The 22,291-nt window shown below is 44.9% G+C and overlaps 1 protein-coding gene across 1 annotated transcript in view; it reads right to left on the minus strand.

The window, feature by feature from the left end:
- Nucleotides 1-22,291, minus strand: part of LOC135545785 (testican-1-like) — a 397,903-nt gene that overhangs the window by 87,454 nt on the left and 288,158 nt on the right. The gene's annotated exons all lie outside the window — the stretch shown is intronic.

A 22,291-nucleotide genomic window follows, 5' to 3' on the forward strand; every position in this document is an offset into this window, starting at 1 on the left:
CAGGAAAACCCCTGAGTGTAAACTCACCCTCACAACCTAACAACGCAGTGCTTCGACAAATGGCTGTCCTCACCATGAGCATTTCTGTCAATACCAGTGACCATAAAACAGAGGAGCGAGGAGAGAAGGAGTGAGGAGGTGAAAAAAGAGAAGAGAAAGTGTGTGTGTGTGTGTGTGTGTGTGTGTGTGTGTGTGTGTGTGTGTGTGTGTGTGTGTGTGTGTGTGTGTGTGTGTGTGTGTGTGTGTGTGTGTGCGCGTGCATGTGGCTTATAACAGTTATAAGACCCCCAAGCGCTCCAGGATCTAAACCATATGATAGACATTCAGAAATCCCATATTGCATTTAGAGGAGTAAGAATCATAGGGAAAGAGTTGGAGATTTTAACGTGGGTAGAGTTTCTGTAGTGTGACCCTTCTGGGCCTGCCTCATCAGAACTCCGGGCAAGCAAGTCGTATAGCCCTGTCTGCGCTCACATCCATCTCCACGGCAACATTGTCGCCATAGCTGCGAGACACAGGTGGCTGGCGTCCAAGGTGACGAAGATCAAAGACACACATTGGCTCTGAGCGTTCCTAGCGTTTTGTCATTTCACGCTACGCTTACGACACAAATCCACCCACCGGGGACAGAGAGAGAGGAATAAAGAAAATGGGAGAGGGAGAGGAAGAAAGAGAGAGAGAGCTATGAAACGGGGAAATAGGGAGGACTGTGGGTGTGGGGTGGGGGGGGCTTACTCAGCTATTCTCCGGAGAGGAGAGGAGAGGAGAGTAACAGAATTGAAAAAGAAACCCACCAAACAACAAAACAACAGCAAACTGTTGTGACTACAACCTGATCAAAGAAGGATGGTGTGGAGAAGCTCATCCTCACTCCCAGGAATAACAACCAAACAACCTAAAAACAACTTCAAAGCCAAAAGGCCTCTGTACAGCTGAACCCCTTAGATAACTCATTAGAGTACCTCTGATAACAAGACAAGCTAGTGGCCAGGCCTCAATTATCTCACTAATGGGTTGTGTTTGAGCTACGTCTGCCGTGTGATGTCAACATGAGCACTCCCTGACACACAACACACGGTGGTTGAATCCTGGTTTAGTCCCGAAACACACCACCGTTATGCAGATATAAATATGATATTATCTGTTTGCATCTCAAATCTACACAAGTGATACACTCAAAGTTAAAGGAGGCATGTTTTTGAAGAGGTTTAAGAGAATACTTGAACGGGAGATAGAGTATATGCATGTTTTTCTGTTGGTTATTAAGTAGTTTGTCATGTCTATGACTCTCTACTGTGCATTTAAATACAGATATCACAGGCCACATATACCTGTCAAGGAATGTTCTCTCTCTCTCTCTCTCTTATCTCTATCGCCATCCCCCACTCTCTTTCTCTTTGTCTATTTCTCTCGCTCGCTTTCTGAAATTGAGAGAGACGGCATGGCAATCATTTTCTTGATATTTGTCAGTTTTGTGGCGTTGGGTGGAGTTTTACATCTTATTTAAAAAATAAAAAGGTGGCCTTGGCTCTCTCACTCTGCTTCCGAGCAGGAAGAAACCCATCTGACTTCAATCCCTGCGGAAAATTATTTTCTTCCCATGAGGGAAATGAGAGATGAGAGGAGGATGAGAAGTGGGAGGAGGAGAGAGATGAGAGAGGGACCAGTGGGTGAGAGGACGGTGAGGGGAGGGTGACGGGGGAGAGAGGGGGATGTGGGGTGACAGGAGGAGAGAGAGATGAGAGGTGAGAGAGATGAGAGGGGGAGATATGAGAGGGGTGAGGAGGAGAGAGAGATGAGAGGAAGTGAGAGAGGTGAGAGGGGGAGAGAAGGGGTGACAATGGTTAACAGAGATGTTGAGGACTGCTTAGAGCAAACACAACCCATTGTTATGACGTTGCCCTCTTTGGGTACAGCGAGCACCACCCCCCTCTCTCTGCTCCTACAACCAGGCTGCTGTGGTCAGAGAGGTTGTAAATTCCTAGGGAAGACCCTGCCTCATGGCCACACAGTATAGAGACAGAGTGAATTTTCATAGAGAACAAAGGCATTTCTTCCACCTCACAGAACTTGAGGTCTGAACAACATTTATGTTCTGGAGAAGGTATAAAATATTGGTGAAGAATCCATCTACGAACTGGTCCATTTGTTACATTTTGGTGAGGCTCATGGGAGACGGTGCGGCCACATTACTATAACGCTGTTTATATAATAGCCTCAGATATGAGGTTTACATCTAATTGTTGTATAAGATGAATGAGTGAGGATGATGGTGTTTGTAAAATTGTGTAATGGGATTTTGGACTGTTTAATGAAGAAAACTCCAATTCCCTTTTGAGTTTAACTAAATCAGAGGACCGCCCATGAGCCCAGTTATGGTCGGGCATCCTGGGACAGGCCCTTTTCTGCAACTCCTGAATAAAACCCCAACTTTGAGAAATTCTCACTAGACCATGTTTTTCTCCACTACTAGAGGACAAAGGTTGCAGACCATTGCTGAATCTTTTAACCATTCCACGTGGTTAAACTCTTAAACTAGATTATCGATACCGACAGAATAAGAACAAGTCTTTGATATTAATTACTAGTCTGCAGCTAGGAATTTGGTATCATTGAACGCGAAGAACGACAACCGCTGATACATTCATTCTACAACAACATGAAGGAATGTCACTTTGAACTATCCCCTCTAACCACGACAGAGAGAGAGAGAGAGAGAGAGAGAGAGAGAGAGAGAGAGAGAGAGAGAGAGAGAGAGAGAGAGGACAGAAACTCTCCAACAGAAACTAACTTTTCAACAGCGATCAAGACGACACACTGAGTAGCGGTCCTGCTGTTGTAAATACACTGCTCAAAAAAATAAAGGGAACACTAACATAACACATCCTAGATCTGAATGAATGAAATATTCTTATTAAATACTTTTTTCTTTACATAGTTGAATGTGCTGACAACAAAATCACACAAAAATTATCAATGGAAATCAAATTTATCAACCCATGGAGGTCTGGATTTGGAGTCACACTCAAAATTAAAGTGGAAAACCACACTACAGGCTGATCCAACTTTGATGTATTGTCCTTAAAACAAGTCAAAATGAGGCTCAGTAGTGTGTGTGTGGCCACGTGCAGGTATGACCTCCCTACAACGCCTGGGCATGCTCCTGATGAGGTGGCGGATGGTCTCCTGAGGGATCTCCTCCCAGACCTGTGGTGCAACGTGGCGTTGGTGGATGGAGCGAGACATGATGTTCCAGATGTGCTTAATTGGATTCAGGTCTGGGGAACGGGCGGGCCAGTCCATAGCATCAATGCCTTCCTCTTGCAGGAACTGCTGACACACTCCAGCCACCTGAGGTCTAGCATTGTCTTGCATTAGGAGGAATCCAAGGCCAACTGCACCAGCATATGGTCTCACAAGGGGTCTGAGGATCTCATCTCGGTACCTAATGGCAGTCAGGCTACCTCTGGCGAGCACATGGAGGGCTGTGCGGCCCCCCAAAGAAATGCCACCCCACACCATGACTGACCCACCGCCAAACCGGTCATGCTGGAGGATGTTGCAGGCAGCAAAACATTCTCCATGGCGTCTCCAGACTGTCACGTCTGACACGTGCTCAGTGTGAACCTGCTTTCATCTGTGAAGAGCACAGGGCGCCAGTGGCAAATTTGCCAATCTTGGTGTTCTCTGGCAAATGAAAAACGTCCTGCATGGTGTTGGTTGTAAGCACAACCCCCACCTGTGGACGTCGGGCCCTCATACCACCCTCATGGAGTCTGTTTCTGACCGTTTGAGCAGACACATGCACATTTGTGGCCTGCTGGAGGTCATTTTGCAGGGCTCTGGCAGTGCTCCTCCTGCTCCTCCTTGCACAAAGGCGGAGGTAGCGGTCCTGCTGCTGGGTTGTTGCCCTCCTACGGCCTCCTCCATGTCTCCTGATGTACTGGCCTGTCTCCTGGTAGCGCCTCCATGCGCTGGACACTACACCGACAGACACAGCAAACCTTCTTGGCACATCTCGCATTGATGTGCCATCCTGGATGAGCTGCACTACCTGAGCCACTTGTGTGGGTTGTAGACTCCATCTCATGCTACCACTAGAGTGAAAGCACCGCCAGCATTCAAAAGTGACCAAAACATCAGCCAGGAAGCATAGGAACTGAGAAGTGGTCAGTGGTCCCCACCTGCAGAACCACTCCTTTATTGGGGGTGTCTTGCTAAATGCCTATAATTTCCACCTGTTGTCTATTCCACTTGCACAACAGCATGTGAAATGTATTGTCAATCAGTGTTGCTTCCTAAGTGGACAGTTTGATTTCACAGAAGTGTGATTGACTTGGAGTTTGACATTGACATTGTGTTGTTTAAGTGTTCCCTTTATTTTTTTGAGCAGTGTATATATATTGATTGCAATCGTTCCCGAATGAGTGAACGTTCATGCAAAGGATTAGCATTTCTATTGTTATAATTATCAACTGTGCGTTGTCTTATCAGTCGACCCCCACTTCCCTTTTGTACAACAAGCCGCCATTCCGGTTCAGCCCACTAGGGCACATTCCCCTATCATTTCTTGTTATCATTTTTACTTTGTTTGTTTGTTTATGCATTTCTGTGAATTACTTAGTTAGTAAATAAATTATTTAAGACAATTGATGTATGGATGACTCATCGTGAAGACTGGGTTCGTGCAGATAACCAACAATTTACAACGTTTGGAATGAGACTTAGGTAAAGTAAATAATTCATTAATTCGAAGACTAATTGATCAGATATAAAATATCTGAAAAGTTATATTAAGAAATTATAACTTTGTAATCGGAAAATTTTCCTTGGTGCCCCGACTTCCTAGTTAATTACAGTTACATGATTAATCTGTTTAATCGCGTAATAGTAATTACAGAGAATCTTTGATAAAAACTAAAAGTCTTCATTTAATGATAGATAGTAAAGACACGACACCATAAAATACTCAAATACAAACTAAGAGACAGCAACCGCGTGTGGTGGGAAGGAAACTGAGGTGCATTTCTCAATTCTAAACTTTCCCTTGAATACCATCCCAGCTAACAGATTTGGCTGCTTGGAAGTTGTGGGAACTTAAGGTTTCCCATTGGTTCTGGGAACTAAGCCATACATTTCTGGCCTGGTAAAACGGAAGTGAGATGGAATTGAAAATGTACATTTTTAGGTTGCAAGGTTATGAGAAAGTTTTCCTTGTAGGTTTTATTAACGCCCTAAAAACAGAAATTCTAGGTTATTTGTTGGTTTTTGAATAACTTCCTTAAAACATACACTGAATATTTCAATTTTACTTTTAATTACACTGCTAGCTTATTTTGGGTTAACTTGTTTTCACTCTAAGCACAGATAGGACAAATAGAAATTCATTTCCTTAAGCGTTAATCATGCAAACACATGCATGTTTTATTGTGAAACTGCAACAGTGAGACTTGAATGTATAATCTTCTATTCTCTTTCCATGGACCTGTGCCACCAGGATGGAGCTAGCATGCCATGTTCTTTTATACATACAAAGCTGTTCTTTTTAGTCTATTCAAACAGATCCAATTTCAAAGGAAACAAGCACTCATCAGGTGTGGCCAATTAGAGAGAGAGAGAGAGAGAGAGAGAGACAGAGACAGAGAGGGGGGGAGAGAGGAGAGAGAGAGAGAGAGAGAGAGAGAGAGAGAGAGAGAAAGAGAGAGAGGCCAAGCCTTTATCTGTCTATTCCCAGACCTGGGTGAGCAGCCTTGCTGTTCAAGTCTGTTTAATCAACCAGTCAATTCTAATTCAGGAGCACCACATCCTACCCACTATCTCTGCTCTTTCACTCTCCCTCTCTCCTTTTCTCTCTCCTCTTTCACTCTCCCTCTCTCCTTCTCTCTCTACTCAGTCACTCTCCCTCTCTCCTTCTCTCTCCTCTTTCACTCTCCCTCTCCCCTTCCGTCTCTTCTCTTTCACTCTCCCTACCTCCTTCTCTCTCTCCTCTTTCACTCTCCTTCTCTCCTTCTCTCTGCTCTTTCACTCTCCCTCTCTCCTCCTCTCTCCTCTTTCACTCTCTCCTTATCTCTCTTTCGCTCTCCCTCTCCTTCTCTTCCCTCTTTCACCTCTCTCTCTGCTCTTTCACTCTCCCTCTCTCCTTCTCTCCTCTCTCTCCTCTTTCACTATTCCTCTCTCCTCCCTCTCCTCTTTCACTATCCCTCTCTCCTTGTCTCTCTCCTCTTTCACTCTCCCTCTCTCCTTCTCTCTCTCCTCTTTCACTATCCCTCCCTCTTTCCCTCTGTCATCTTTCACTATCCCTCTCTCCTTGTCTCTCTCCTCTTTCACTCTCCCTCTCTCCTTTCTCTCTCCTCTTTCACTATCCCTCTCTTCTTCTCTCTCTGCTATTTCACTCTCCCTCTCTCCTTCTCTCTCCTCTTTCACTCTCCCTCTCCTTCTCTCTGCTCTTTCACCCTCTCCTCTTTCACTCTCCCTCTCTCCTTCTCTCCCTCTCTCCACTCTCTCCTCTTTCACTATTCCTCTCTCCTCCCTCTCCTCTTTCACTCTCCTCTTTCACAATCCCTCTCTCCTTGTCTCTCTCCTCTTTCACTATCCCTCTCTCCTTGTCTGTCTCCTCTTTCACTATCCCTCTCTCTTTCTCTCTATCATCTTTCACTAATCCTCTCTCCTCTTTCACTCTCCCTCTCTCCTACACTGTCTCCTCTTTCACTATTCCTTATCTCTCCTCTTTCACTCTCCCTCTCTCCTTGTCTCTCTCCTCTTATATTATCCCTCTCTCCTTCTCTCTCTCCTCATTCACTATCCCTATCTCCTTCTCTCTCTACTCATTCACTATCCCTCTCTCCTCTCTCTGCTCTTTCACTCTCCCTCTCTCCTTCTCTCTCCTCTTTCACTCTCCCTCTCTCCTTCAATCTCTCATTCCTTTTCCTTTCTCTCTCCCAGTATCTATATATATTATTCCATCACAATCCCCCCCTCACTCCTATATCACAATCCCCCTCTCACTCCTACATCACAATCCCCCCTCTTTCCCTCCTATATCACAATCACCCCTCTCTCATTTCTATATCACAACCCCCTCTCACTCCTACAGTATATCACAATCCCCCCTCTCACTCCTATCTCCCTCTCTCCACTCTCTACTCTTTCACTATTCCTCTCCTCCCCTCTCCTCCTATTCAATCCCCCTCTTCACTCCTATATCCCAATCTCCTTGTCTCACTCCTATATCACAATCCCCTCCACTCTCAGTCTTTCACTATCGCAATCCCCTCCCTCTCCTATATAATCTCGCTATTACATCACAATCCCTCCATCTTTCACTCCTATTCACTCTCCCTCGCTCTCACTCCTATATCATCCACTACTCCTCTCTCCTCTATCACAATCCCCCTCTCACTCCTATATCACTGTCCCTCTTTCACTATCCTATATCTCCTTATCTCCCCTCTCTCAGTCCCTATCGCAATCCCCCTCTCTCACTCCTATATCACAATCCCCCTCTCTCACTCCTATATCGCAATCCCCTTGTCACTCTCACTCTTATATTATCCCTCTCCTCTCTCACTACTCATTCACTATCCCTTCCATCTTTCACTCCTATCATTCACTACCCCCTCTCTCACTCCTATATCTTTCACTCTCCCCCCCTCTCTCCTCTCTATCACATTCACTCTCCCTCTCTACCTGGCTATATGAAAATTAACCACAGGAGAACTCCTATATCACATTCCTCTCTCTCACTACTACATCACAATCCCTCCATCTTTCACTCTTATATCACAATGCATGATAACGGTCCATTCTAAATCAAATCAAATCCCCACTATATTTTTTAGTATATGTAAAGACAAGATCTAAATCATGAATACTGACATCACAATCCCTCCATCTTTGAATTCTATATTATCACTTGTGAATGATGCCCAGCATAAGAACTATGCATTTTTTTGCAACTTTTTTATCATAGTTGCACACCTCCTGTCTTAGCTCATAGGTATACATGTTTTGATAATGTTTGTATGTTTGTACTAAAGTGGCCAAATAACCGCTTAAAATGAAGCACATTAATCAGTTTTACAAGGTGTAGAGCCTAACTGGCATATTTAGTCACGGTAGTAAGTTTCAAACTCTGATGCTGCTGATGGTCATTAGCTACCTACCAAACTCACTAACTGCCTGGTACTCAACATTCTATTGTCCCTCTAATCACTCTGACATCAATGGAAATGTCATCGAAAATCTAATCAAACATTCACGCTTATATTCTACTGCCGTGTGCGCATTGCTGCACTTATAATGTGAAGAAATAGCCTAATAGTTTATCAACATTGTAAAGCTATACATTCTGATCTGTTGCGTCAGCCAAATTGCATAAAACAGTTTTTTTGATGCTAGTGGTTGTATTCATTTGAGATCTATTGTCACAACTTCTACCGAAGTCAAAGCCTCTCCTTGTTTGGGCGGTGCTCGGCGGTCCACGTCACTGGTCTTCTAGCCATCATTGATCCATTTTTCATTTTCCATTGGTTTTGTCTTGTCTTCCTACACACCTGGTTTCAATCCCATTCATTACCTGTTGTGTATTTAAACCTCTGTTTCCCCTCATGTCTTTGTCAGAGATTGTTTGTTATTCAGTGTTGTGTTTTTTTGTATTGGTGCACGACGGGTCCTCGTACCCACTTTATTTATTGTTACATTTAGTGTTTGGAGTATGTTTAGTTTATTTGTTATTACATACTCCATTACACTCAGTTTGTTTCTCCTGCGCCTGACTTCCCTGGCACCTATACACAGGACTCTGACATCTATCGCATTCCACAACTGTCCCAGACTATGTTTGGAATATTTATTTCTCGCACAAAAGTAAAATAGGCAAACTTTTGTACTATGGGGGATAGTAGATTGACATAGGCTAGTGCTTTTGCTATTCGTTAGGCCTGCTGGTGTTGGCTGACAAAGGAAATGTGGACAGTTCTTCCAAAAATTTTCAATATGCACCTCTGAATTGGATAAGGACACACGTAGTTGCGACCCTGAATGTGTCTGTCTTCCCTTGTAGCCTGTGAGAAATTTGCATCCTGTAGCACAAAATCCAAAAAGTTCTGGGACACAGTAAAGTCCTGTAAGAGCACCTCCTCCCAGCTGCCCACTGCACTGAGGCTAGGAAACACAGTCACCCCCGATAAATCGACGATAATTGAGAATTTCAATAAGCATTTTTCTATGGCTGGCCATGCTTTCCACCTGGCTACCCCTACCCCGATCAACAGCCCTGCACCCCCCACAGAAACTTTCCCATGCCTCCCACATTTATCCTTCACCCAAATCCAGATGTTCTGAAAGAGCTGCAAAATCTGGATCCCTACAAAGTCAGCCGGTCTAGACAATCTGGACCCTGTCTTTCTAAAAATGATTCCCCCGAAATTGTTGTAACCCCTATTACTAGCCTGTTCAACCTCTCTTTCGTATCATCTGAGATCACCAGAGATTGGAAAGCTGGTCATCCCCCTCCCCCAGTCATCCCCCTCTTCAAAAGGGGAGACACTCTAGACCCAAACTGCTACAGACCTATATCTCTCCTACCCTGCCTTTCTAAGGTCTTTGAAAGCCAAGTTAACAAACAGATCACTGACCAATTTGAATCCCACCGTACCTTCTCCGCTATGCAATCTGGTTTCCGAGCTGGTCATGGGTGCACCTCAGCCACACTCAAGGTCCTAAACGATATCATAACTGCCTTCGATAAGAGAAAATACTGTACAGCTTTATTCATCGACTTTCGACTCTGTCAATCACCACATTCTTATCGGCAGACTCAACAGCCTTGGTTTCTCAAATGACTGCCTCGCCTGGTTCACCAACTACTTCTCAGACAGAGTTCAATGTTTCAAATAGGAGGGCCTGTTGTCCAGACCTCTGGCAGTCTCTATGGGAGTTCCACAGGGTTCAATCCTCGGGCCAACTCTCTTCTCTGTATACATCAATGATGTCACTCTTGCTGCTAGTGATTCTCTGATCCACCTTTAAGCAAACAACACCATTCTGTATACTTCTGGCCCCTCTTTGGACACTGTGTTAACTAACCTCCAGACGAGCTTCAATGCCATACATCTCTCCTTCCATGGCCTCCAACTGCTCTTAAATGCAAGTAAAACAAAATGCATGTTCTTCAACATATCGCTGCACACACATGCCCGCCCGTCCAGCATCACGACTCTGGACGGTTCTGACTTAGAATGTGTGGACAATTACAAATACCTAGGTGTCTGGCTAGACTGTAAACTCTTCTTCCAGACTCATATTAAACATCTGCAATCCAAAATTAAATGTAGAATCACTTTCCTATTTCGCAACAAAGCATCCCTTACTCACGTCGCCAAACATACACTCGTAAAACTGAATATCTTTACCGATCCTCGACTTCTGTGATGTCATTTCCAAAATAGCTTCCAACACTCTACTCAGCGAACTGGATGCAGTCTATCCCAGTGCCATCTGTTTTGTCACCAAAGCCTCATATACCACCCACCACTGCGACCTGTATGCTTTAATAGGCTGGCCCTCGCTACTTATTCGTTGCCAGACCCACCGGCTCCAGGTCATCTATAAGTATTTGCTAGGTAAATCTCCGCCTTATCTCAGCTCACTGGTCACAATAATAACACCCATCCGTAGCACACACTCCAGCAAGTATATCTCACTGGTCATCCCCTAAAGCCAACAGCTCCTTTGGCCGCCTTTCCTTCCAGTTCTCTGCTGTCAATGACTGGAATGAATTGCAAAAATCGCTGGAGCTGGAGACTTATATTTCCCCCACTAACTTTAAACATCAGCTATCCGAGCAGCCAAACCGATTGCTGCAGCTGTACATAGTCCATCTGTAAATAGCCCACCCAATCTACCTACCTCATCCCCATATTGTTTTTATTTACTTTTCTGCTCTTTTGCACACCAGTATTTTCTACTCGCACATCATCATCTGCACATCTATCACTCCAGTGTTCATCTGCTAAATTGTAATTACTTGCTACTATGGCCTATTTATTGCCTTACCTCCTCACGCCATTTGCACACACTGTAAATATACTTTATTTTTTTCCTATTGTGTTATTGACTGTACTCTTGTTTATTCCATGTGTAACTCTGTGTTGTTGTTTGTCGCGCTGCTTTGCTTTGACTTGGTCAGGTCGCAGTTGTAAATGAGAACTTGTTCTCAACTGGCCTACCTGGTTAAATAAAGGTTAAATAAAAAATAATACAAATGCTGCCAAACATACCCTAGTAAAACTGACTATCCTACCAATCCTTGACTTTGGCGATTTCATTTACAAAATAGCCTCCAACACTCTACTCATCAAATTGGATGCAGTCTATCACAGTGCCATCCATTTTGTCACCAAAGCCCCATTTAATACCCACCACTGCGACCTGTATGCTCTCGTTGGCTGGCCCTCATTTCATATTCGTCGCCAACCCCACTGGCTCCAGGTCATCTATAAGTCTTTGCTAGGTAAAGCCCTGCCTTATCTCAGCTCACTGGTCACTATAGCAGCACCCACCTGTAGCACGCGCTCCAGCAGGTATATCTCACTGGTCACCCCCAAAGCCAATTCCTCCTTCAGCCGCCATTCCTTCCAGTTCTCTGCTGCCAATGACTGGAACGAACTGCAAAAATCACTGAAGCTGGAGACTCTTATCTCCCTCACTACCTTTAAGCACCAGCTGTCAGAGCAGCTCACAGATCACTGCACCTCTACGTAGCCCATCTGTAATATAGCCCATCCAACTACCTCATCCCCATAATGTTATTTATTTTGCTCCTTTGCACCCCAGTATCTCTACTTGCACACTCATCTTCTGCACATCTACCACTCCCGTGTTTAATAGCTATTTTGTAATTATTTCACCACTATGGCCTATTTATTGCCTTACCCCCTTGTCCTACCTCATTTGCACACACTGTATATAGACTTTCTTCATTGTATTATTGCCTGTATGTTTGTTTATTCCATGTGTAACTCTGTGTTGTTGTTAGTGTCGCACTGCTTTGCTTTATTTTGGCCAGGTCGCAGTTGTAAATGAGAACTTGTTTTCAACTAGCCTACCTAAATAAAGGTGATATATATATATATATATATTTTTTTTTTTTCAAATGAACTAGTGTAGCCCACAGATATTTTGCATAGCCAGATCAGGACCTAACATAAGGACTATTCAGAGTAGGCTATTCTGTTCATCTGAAAGAGACTACATTTTCTTCATATCATGTTTCTTTAGACCTGTCTAAAATAAATAATGGGTTTATTGTGAAGGAGTAGGCTATATTACATGGATTTATTAGACTTTTTATGTAGATGTTCCAAAGGCCTGCATCAGTAGCTTGTAGGCTGTGTGTGGAAGCCAGGAGATGCTAAATGTGTTTATGTTAATTACCGTCAATTACCGTGAAAATGATAGTTATTTTCTTGTCAATCACCGGCTGATGAAATTTCATAACCACCACAGCTCTAGTTTCCTTCTCAAATGATTTTGCTTACTCAGTTAACCCACACTCTATCCTCATCTCTCCTCTCTCATCTCTCTATCTTCTCTCTCCTCTCTGTATATTCTCTCTCCTCATCTCTCTTCTCTGTATCTTCTCTCTCTCTTCTCTCCCTCCTCTTCTCTCTATCTCTTCTCATCTCTCTCTCCTAATCTCTCTCATCTCTCTCTCCTCATCTCTCTCATCTCTCTCTCTCCTCATCTCTTCTCTGTATCTTCTCTCTCTCTTCTCTCCCTCCTCTTCTCTCTATCTCTTCTCTCTCCTCATCTCTCTCTTCTCTCTCTCCTCATCTCTCTTCCCCCTTTCTGTGTTCCCTACAAACATAACATTTAATTGTTCATAACCCTCACAACACAATCTCTCTCAATTCAATTCAAAGGGCTTTATTGGCATGGGAAACATGTTTACATTGACAAAGCAAGCGAAATAGACAGGAAATAAACAAGGGAAATAAACAATAGAAAATTAACAGTAAACATTACACACAACATTTAAAATGTTATATTATTGGCTATGTACAGTGTTGTAATAACGTGCAAATAGTTGAAGTATGAAAGGGAAAATATATAAGCAGATAATCACAGGTTGTATTTATAATGGTATTTGTGCTACATTCGTTGCCCTTTTCTTGTGGCAACAGGTCACAAATCTTACTGCTGTGATTGCAAACGGTTGTATCACACCGAATAAGCTCAGCAAAAAAAGAAACGTCCCTTTTTCAGGACCCTGTCTTTCAAAGATAATTCGTAAAAATCCAAATAACTTCACAGATCTTCATTGCAAAGGGTTTGAACACATGCTTGTTCAATGAACCATAAACAATTAATGAACATGCACCTGTGGAACAGTCATTAAGACACTAACAGCTTCCAGACGGTAGGCAATTAAGGTCACAGTTATGAAAACTTAGGACACTAAAGAGGCCTTTCTACTGACTCTGAAAAACACCAAAAGAAAGATGCCAAGGGTCCCTGCTCATCTGCGTAAACATGCCTTAGGCATGCTGCAAGGAGGCATGAGGACTGCAGATGTGACCAGGGCAATAAATTGCAATGTTCGTACTGTGAGATGCCTAAGACAGCGCTAAAGGGAGACTGGACGGACAGCTGATCATCCTCGCAGTGGCAGACCACGTGTAACAACACCTGCACAGGTGTTGGTCCGGGTATCCTGGAAGGATATTAACCTCATCTTGTCAGTAGAGGATGCCTGGTTTCTCTATAAAAGTGTTTTCCTCACCATCTTAAATAAGCATGCCCAATTCAAAAAATGTAGAACTAAGAACAGATATAAACCCTGGTTCACCCCAGACTTGCCTGCCCTTGACCAGCACAAAAACATCCTGTGGCGTTCTGCATTAGCATCGAATAGCCCCCGTTATGTGCAACCTTTCAGGGAAGTCAGTAACTAATATCCACAGTCAGTTAGGAAAGCTAAGGCTAGCTTTTTCAAACAGAAATATGCATCCTGCAGCACTAATTCCAAAAAGTTTTGGGACACTGTAAAGTCCATGGAGAATAAGAGCACCTCCTCCCAGCTGTCCACTGCACTGAGGCTAGGAAACACTGTCACCACCGATAAATCTACGATAATTGATCACTTCAATTTTTCAATGTTTTCTATGGCGGACCATACTTTCCACCTGGCCAACAGCTCTGCACCCCCTACAGCAATTCGCCCAAGCTCCCCCCCCCCACCCACTTCTCCTTCTCTCAAATACAGACAGCTGATGTTCTGAAAGTGCTGCAAAATCTGGATCCCTACAAATAAGCTGGGCTCGACAATCTGGACCCTCTCTTTCTAAAATTATCCGCTGACATTGTTACATCACCTATTCCTAGCCTGTTCAACCTCTCTTTCGTATCATCTGAGATCAACAAAGATTGGAAAGCTGTCGCGGTCATCCCCCTCTTCAAAGGGGGAGACACTCTAGATCCAAACTGTTATAGACATATATCCATCCTGCCCTGCCTTTCTAAAATCTTCCAAAGCCACGTTAGCAAACAGATCACGACCATTTCGAATCTCACCGTACCTTCTCCTCTATGCAATCTGGTTTCCGAGTTGGTCACGGGTGCACCTCAGCCACACTCAAGATCATAAACGATATCATAACCACTGTCGATAAAAGGCAGTACTGTTCAGGCGTCTTCACTGACCTGGCCAAGGCTTCCGACTCTGTCAATCACCGCATTCTTATCGGCAGACTCAACAGTCTCGATTTCTCAAATGACTGAACTTGTTCTCAACTGGCCTACCTGGTTAAATAAAGGTGAAGTACATTTTTTTAAATGCTTAGGTTTTCTGGGTCTCTGTGTTTTTGGTTGGAGAGGATCCTCAATTCCTTTTAGGTTTTTGCATTCTTCATCAAACCATTTGTCATTGTTGTTCATTTTCTTAGGTTGTCTGCTTGAAATGTTTAGATTTGATAGGGAAACTAAATAACAGAATATATTATTTAGGCTTTGGACTGCCAAGTTTACACCTTCACTATTGAAGTGAAGCATTTTGTCCAGGAAGTTGTCTAAAAGGGATTGAATTTGTTGTTGACCAATTGTTTTTTGGTAGGTTTCTACACTACTTTCCTTCCATCTTTCACATTTCTTAATAGTATGCAGTTTGTTGGGCTTCGATGCCTCATGATTGAATATTGCTCTGGTCAAGTAGACTGTGATTTTGCTGTAATCTGATAGGAGTGTCAGTTTGCTGACTGTGAACGCTCTGAGAGACCCTGGGTTGAGGTCAGCGATAAAGTAGTCTACAGTACTACTGCCAAGAGATGAGCTGTAGGTGTATCTACCGCAGGAGTCACCTCAAAGCCTACCACTGACTATGTAAATACCCAGCGGGCAACAAAGCTGCAGGAGTTGTGACCCGTATTTTTTGGTTGTTTTGCCGTAGTTGTCTAGTGGGTCACGTTGGGGAGGAAATGCCGTCACCTCCAGGCAGGTATTTGTCACTCTGTTTGGTGTCAAGGCTCTTTCCAGTTCTGGTCGCCACAGACTAGTACAGATCCTGGGTCTGGAAATGATTGATCTCCCCCTCTAGGATGAAGAAGCTGTCTTCATTACAGTATGGAGATTCTAGTGGGGGATACACGTAGCACACAGGAGGCATTTTTCTCTGTTGAGGTCATTTCCTTATTAATTTCTAGCCAGATGTAAAATGTTCATGTTTTGACCATTTCTATAGAGTGAGTTAGGTCTGCGCTATACCAAATTAGCATACCCCCTGAGTCTCTTCCCTGTTTCACACCTGGTAGTTTGGTGGATGGGACTACCAGCTCTTTGTAACCTGGAGGGCAACCAGTGGGTCCATCTCCTCTATACCATGTTTGCTGTACATGTATTTCCAATTTCTTTGTTGATGTCTGTGTTCCTGCTCTTTAGTCCAAAGGCAGACCTTGTACATTCCAGGATGAGATAGTAAAAGCTTTGTGTTCCATAGTGTCCAGCGTTGTTATTTGTTTGGTTTAGGCTTAGATGTGAGCATTAGGTGTGAGCAGAGCATGCTGAGCATCTGGTACATCCCTCTGGGGTTGAAGGATGGGGCATTGGTGGGTGTAATCGTGGGGGTTGGGCCTGTTGCTCTGTTCACAGCCTGTGCATATGTGTGGGTGTCATGCTGAGGTCCTTGCTGCAGGGGTGCAGGAAATGGGGGGGCAGAAGGGGAATAAGACTGAGCTGGGAGCAGATGGGGGCTATATAGGGTGTGGCTAGGGTTTGTTTGGGGAGGGGTCGACTGGTTGGGGTTGGTGGTGCTGTGGTCTGGGTGTAGGTCCTCTTGTTGTGGACCCTCTTGGTGCAGGTTCTCCGGGAGGGTGTCTTGCAGTTCTGGGAGGGTGTCTCACTGGTCTGGGAGGGTGTCTCACTGGTCTGGACGGGGTGTCCTTCTCAGATGCTCCTGTGTGAGGTGCTGGGGTTGCGGTTGAGGGTGATTTCCTTCAGGGTCCTGGTAAAGGTAGGAACTGCTGCCTTGTGGACCAAGTCCAGGGTGGGAGTGGTGGGACTGGTAAATGTTTGGTTTTTAGCCACAGTCCCTGGAAATGCTTGCATTCACCCGCTGTATGGTGGCAGGGGGAAAGTATTTTCGTGGTAGCAGGGTGGAGATAACCACTTGTGCATTGGGGAAAGTGGAAGACACCTTTTCAATCACTCCATTGAGTGTTGTGGCCACACTTTCCTGTTGTGCCCTCAGGTAATTTGTGCCTGTGTGTATTATGATGTGGCTGGGGGACCCTAGTCGGTCCTCTGACAGCAGCTCTAGGGCGTGCCGGGTGTTCGGACACCAGAGTTTAGCCACTTCATGTTTTGGAAAAAGTTTTCCCATTTGAGTCAATTAGGAGCACAATCTCTGTCTTTTGTGTGTCCTCAGTGGGTGTGGGGGTGTTGTCAGGAGAGCTGTCCGGTGGACTGACATGGGCGGTGCCAGGAGGGGGAATCTGCTGGGTTGTTGGATCCTGCCTTGTCTGTCCTGCTATGGTGTTGGGCCTGTGGTCGGGGTCTGAAGTGGGCTGTTCTGGGGGATTGGCCAGCTCTCTCATGAGTGGTTCATTGTCACACCTCAGCTTTCTCACCTCCTCCTGCAGTACTGTTAGATGGGCTGTGTCCCTCTCTCTCCTCGTTAAGTTCTCTCACCACAGACAGGAGTGCAGCCAGCTCTCTCAGACAACCGTCTATCTCCACCTTCAGCCCCCGGGTCTTGTTGGGGTGTTGTGGACTAGCTCACTGAGCACCACCATGTCTCGCTCCAGCTTTGTGAATTTATCTCTCTCAACGAAGGAGGAGCAGTGCAGTTGTGGGAACTGAGTCAGTTCAGTACTGGGGGGGTGACTCTCCTCATCTGCAGGACAGTTTGAAGAGGTGTGATCAGACTCGTTCGGGGTGGGGAGTCGTCACCAAGAGAAAGCTTCTCTGTGCTCCCTTTTTGATTCTTTTGAAGTCCTGTCGGAAATGTAGGAAGCTGCCCTGAAATACCACTGTTCCATTCTTGTACAGGTTGAGAGAGAGTGTCTTGGTCTCAGGGTCCTCGTTTTCCAGTATTCTCATTGTCCACCCTCCTCCAATACCCTCTCTCTTAAAAGAGGTGCAGTGCACTCTTATAGCTGTGTGCCAATGCCCAGGGATGGCCTGTGTGAAAGATTAACCTCTTGAATCTCCCCATCCCGGATCCGGGATCGTGACTAAAGCCTCAGGCTCATTAGCATAACGCAACGTTAACGATTGCAAGTATTTTTCCATGGAATTTAGAGAAGAATACAGGCTTCCACGAACGATATATCAATGAAGAGATATGTGAAAAAACACCTTGAGGAGTGATTCCAAACAACGTTTGCCATGTTTCGATCGATATTATGGAGTTAATTCGGAAAAAGTTTGACGTTGTAGGTGACTGAATTTTCGGTTCGTTTCGGTAGCCAAATGCGATGTACAAAACGGAGCGATTTCTCCTACACACAGACGCTTTCAGGAAAAACTGCGCTTTTGGTATGTAACTGAGAGTCTCCTCATTGAAAACATCCGAAGCTCTTCAAAGGTAAATGATTTTATTTATTTGGTTATCTGGTTTTTGTGAAAATGTTGCGTGCTAAATGCTACTCAAAATGCTAAGCTAGCTTAGCATACTCTTACACAAATTAGTCCATTGCTATGGTTGAAAAGCATATTTTGAAAATCTGAGATGACAGTGTTGTTAAGAAAAGGCCAAGCTTGAGAGCAGGCGCATTATTTTCATTTTATTTGCAATTTTCAGAAATCGTTAACGTTGCGTTATGCTAATGAGCCTGAGGCTTTAGTCACGATCCCGGATCCGGGATGGGGAGATTCAAGAGGTTAAGTTGCTTGCGTTCCCATTTTTGCAGCAGTCAGCAAAAGGTGTCTCTGGATTGTCCATGTGGAGCTTCCCTTTGTACTCTTTCCGTGCCTTGCCATTTTTACTATCAAAGGGGTACTGGACTTTGGTGACCTCTGCACAGGGGAAAGCCATGGAGCAGGGGGCCAAAGAGGTCTGTACATTTGGGTGGGGGAGGAACTCTGCTGCCATTGTTGGGCTCAGTGGCTTCACACCTCTCACTTCACACTTCAGTGCTAATTAATGTTGCAACCGGGTCTGTTCTTTCGTAACAAGCTTGGTAGCATTTTAATCTTTTAACTTCAGTCTTTATATCTTTTAATCTTTAGCATTCAGTCTTTATAAGGTTAAATATCTAGAGATTAATGTGATGTTCTTTTCCATCTAGGCTTTCAAAGTAGTTTCAGACTGAACATTACTTACTCAGTTCCAGGTTGGATGATATTTTAGGGTTTCTGTATTGCTTCTCAGACAGTTTGCTGGATAGTCCTTGGCAGTAAAAATCCTTGGTAGTAAAAATCCTTCCAGAATCCTTCCAGCTAATTTTTACCAACATTTGGAGTGAACGTTATGTTGTGGAGGGTAGTATTCTGTAACAAAGTTTATCCAACCCCTAAATCCATCCCATTTTTTATGCTGAAAGATTCAGGAGCTCATCGCTCATCGTGCTTTCTTTCATCTGTTCATCTCTCTCTCCCTCTCCCTCTCCCTCTCTCAAATTCCCAATGGCTTTATTAGGATGGAAGGTGTTACCACATACAGTGTAGACACATATAAAAATAAATGATGACGCAGAAAGATAATAATAGGAACAATAATAATACTCAATGAGCTGATTCGGTGTGCGAGTTCATTAGAACGTGCGTTGAAGATGTCGTTCCCATAGCAACGATTAAAACATTCCCTAACCAGAAACCTTGGATTGATGGCAGCATTCGTGTGAAACTGAAAGCGCGAACCACTGCTTTCAATCAGGGCAAGGTGTCTGGTAACATGACTGAATACAAACAATGCAGCTATTCCCTCCGTAAGGCTATCAAACAAGCTAAGCGTCAGTACAGAGACAAAGTAGAATCCCAATTCAACGGCTCAGACACAAGAGGCATGTGGCAGGGTCTACAGTCAATCACGGACTACATGAAGAAATCCAGCCCAGTCACGGACCAGGATGTCTTGCTCCCAGGCAGACTAAATAACTTTTTTGCCCGCTTTGAGGACAATACAGTGCCACTGACACTGCCTGCAACGGAAAAATGCGGTCTCTCCTTCACTGCAGCCGAGGTGAGTAAAACATTTAAACGTGTTAACCCTCGCAAGGCTGCAGGCCCAGACGGCATCCCCAGCCGCGCCCTCAGAGCATGCGCAGACCAGCTGGCTGGTGTGTTTACGGACATATTCAATCAATCCCTATACCAGTCTGCTGTTCCCACATGCTTCAAGAGGGCCACCATCGTTCCTGTTCCCAAGAAAGCTAAGGTAACTGAGCTAAACGACTACCGCCCCGTAGCACTCACTTCCGTCATCATGAAGTGCTTTGAGAGACTAGTCAAGGACCATATCACCTCCACCCTACCTGACACCCTAGACCCACTCCAATTTGCTTACCGCTCAAATAGGTCCACAGACGATGCAATCTCAACCACACTGCACACTGCCCTAACCCATCTGGACAAGAGGAATACCTATGTGAGAATGCTGTTCATCGACTACAGCTCGGCATTCAACACCATAGTACCCTCCAAGCTCGTCATCAAGCTCGAGACCCTGGGTCTCGACCCCGCCCTGTGCAACTGGGTACTGGACTTCCTGACGGGCCGCCCCAGGTGGTGAGGGTAGGTAACAACATCTCCTCCCCGCTGATCCTCAACACTGGGGCCCCACAAGGGTGCGTTCTGAGCCCTCTCCTGTACTCCCTGTTCACCCACGACTGCGTGGCCACGCACGCCTCCAACTCAATCATCAAGTTTGCGGACGACACAACAGTGGTAGGCTTGATTACCAACAACGACGAGACGGCCTACAGGGAGGAGGTGAGGGCCCTCGGAGTGTGGTGTCAGGAAAATAACCTCACACTCAACGTCAACAAAACTAAGGAGATGATTGTGGACTTCAGGAAACAGCAGAGGGAACACCCCCCTATCCACATCGATGGAACAGTAGTGGAGAGAGTAGCAAGTTTTAAGTTCCTCGGCATACACATCACAGACAAACTGAATTGGTCCACTCACACAGACACCATCGTGAAGAAGGCGCAGCAGCGCCTCTTCAACCTCAGGAGGCTGAAGAAATTTGGCTTGTCACCAAAAGCACTCACAAACTTCTACAGATGCACAATCGAGAGCATCCTGGTGGGATGTATCACCGCCTGGTACGGCAACTGCTCCGCCCTCAACCGTAAGGCTCTCCAGAGGGTAGTGAGGTCTGCACAACGCATCATCGGGGGCAAACTACCTGCCCTCCAGAACACCTACACCACCCGATGTTACAGGAAGGCCATAAAGATCATCAAGGACATCTACCACCCGAGCCACTGCCTGTTCACCCCGCTATCATCCAGAAGGCGAGGTCAGTTCAGGTGCATCAAAGCTGGGACCGAGAGACTGAAAAACAGCTTCTATCTCAAGGCCATCAGACTGTTAAACAGCCACCACTAACATTGAGTGGCTGCTGCCAACACACTGACACTGACTCAACTCCAGCCACTTTAATAATGGGAATTGATGGGAAATGATGTAAATATATCACTAGCCACTTTAAACAATGCTACCTTATATAATGTTACTTACCCTACATTATTCATCTCATATGCATACGTATATACTGTACTCTATATCATCGACTGCATCCTTATGTAATACATGTATCACTAGCCACTTTAACTATGCCACTTTGTTTACATACTCATCTCACATGTATATACTGTACTCGATACCATCTACTGTATCTTGCCTATGCTGCTCTGTACCATCACTCATTCATATATCCTTATGTACATATTCTTTATCCCCTTACACTGTGTATAAGACAGTAGATTAGGAATTGTTAGTTAGATTACTTGTTGGTTATTACTGCATTGTCGGAACTAGAAGCACAAGCATTTCGCTACACTCGCATTAACATCTGCTAACCATGTGTATGTGACAAATAAAATTTGATTTGATTTGATTTGAGTATTAACAATTAACCAGACACCACAGTAAGAAATGAATAACAATAATGAACTAGTGATAAAGACATAAGTAGCCATGTTAATTCTCTGGTTGGTCGTTCCACTGGCTGTCCCTATGGGTGTGACTGTTCCTACGGGTGTGGCTGTCCCTACGGGTGTGGCTGTCCCTACGGGTCTGGCTGTCCCTACGGGTGTGACTGTCCCTACGGGTGTGGCTGTCCCTATGGGTGTGACTGTTCCTACGGGTGTGGCTGTCCCTACGGGTGTGGCTGTCCCTACGGGTCTGGCTGTCCCTACGGGTGTGACTGTCCCTATGGGTGTGATTGTACCTACGGGTGTGGCTGTCCCTACGGGTGTGAATGTCCCTATGGGTGTGATTATCCCTATGGGTGTGATTGTCTCTATGGGTGTGACTGTCCCTACGGGTGTGACTGTCCCTATGGGTGTGATTGTCCCTACGGGTGTGACTGTCCCTATGGGCGTGACTGTCCCTACGGGTGTGGCAGGAAGCTACATATTTTGCAGCTAATATGTCACAAAGGGGTTTTTCTCCCAATAGATATTGGATTTTCTCCTTTTCTGTTTTGGTAAAAAAAAAAGGTGTATTTGTTTTCAATTTTGGGAAAGAAAATTCCCTGTAAGTCTGTATAGTTCTGGCAGTGTATGAGAAAATGCAGCTCTGTCTCGACCTCTCTCTGAGACCAGAGTGAGCATAGACTATCTGGGTA

The sequence above is a fragment of the Oncorhynchus masou genome, chromosome 9, assembly GCF_036934945.1.
Source record: "Oncorhynchus masou masou isolate Uvic2021 chromosome 9, UVic_Omas_1.1, whole genome shotgun sequence".
Taxonomy (NCBI): domain Eukaryota; kingdom Metazoa; phylum Chordata; class Actinopteri; order Salmoniformes; family Salmonidae; genus Oncorhynchus; species Oncorhynchus masou.